At 39.5% G+C, this 752-nt stretch overlaps 1 pseudogene; it reads left to right on the forward strand.

The window, feature by feature from the left end:
* LOC117801745 overlaps window positions 1–451 on the forward strand; it is a 1,142-nt pseudogene extending 691 nt beyond the window's left edge.
* The last annotated feature ends 301 nt before the right edge of the window (window positions 452–752 follow it).

A 752-nucleotide genomic window follows, 5' to 3' on the forward strand; every position in this document is an offset into this window, starting at 1 on the left:
ATCCAACTTGCCTGTTCTGATACCTTTCTTAATAACATGGTGATGTATTTTGCAGCTATGTTGCTGGGTGGCGCTTCCCTGGCTGGGATTCTTTACTCTTACTCTAAGATAGTTTCCTCCATACTTAGAATCTCATCAGCTCAGCAAGTATAAAGCATTTTCCACCTGTGCATCTCACCTCTCAGTTGTCTCCTTATTTTATTGCACAGTCCTAGGAGTGTACCTGAGCTCTGCTGCTCCCCAGAGCTCCCACGCAAGTGCAGTGGCCTCGGTGATGTATACAGTTGTCACACCCATGCTGAACCCCTTCATCTACAGCCTGAGGAACAAAGAAATAAAGAAAGCTCTGATGAGATTCTCTCGGATGACAGTTCTAAAAGGGACAATTGTGCTGAGGCTGAAGAAGTGCCCACGATTTCAGGTCCCAATACCTTTGAGTCGCAAGTTGTGATTTTTTTATGCAGAGTGTGGAAGTAGAGCTTGCTTCCTTAATTTATTTCCTGTAATTTCTGCTTTTTATTTGAATGTCTTGTACAATATGCATAACTTTTCTTATTAAGCTTTGTGATATCTCTGATATCCAAGAGATTTTCCCTTTGTCATTTTCCTACTGTGTCCATGTCGTTCCTAAACATGGGTGTGAAATATGTGGACATTTTCACTTATTCAAAGGACTACATGAATGTGTTAAGAATAATTTCTTCTCAAATAAAATGTATCATAGTGACTAATTTTTCTTTTAATTGACTAAA

Source organism: Ailuropoda melanoleuca, chromosome 4 (assembly GCF_002007445.2).
Source record: "Ailuropoda melanoleuca isolate Jingjing chromosome 4, ASM200744v2, whole genome shotgun sequence".
Lineage (NCBI taxonomy): Eukaryota > Metazoa > Chordata > Mammalia > Carnivora > Ursidae > Ailuropoda > Ailuropoda melanoleuca.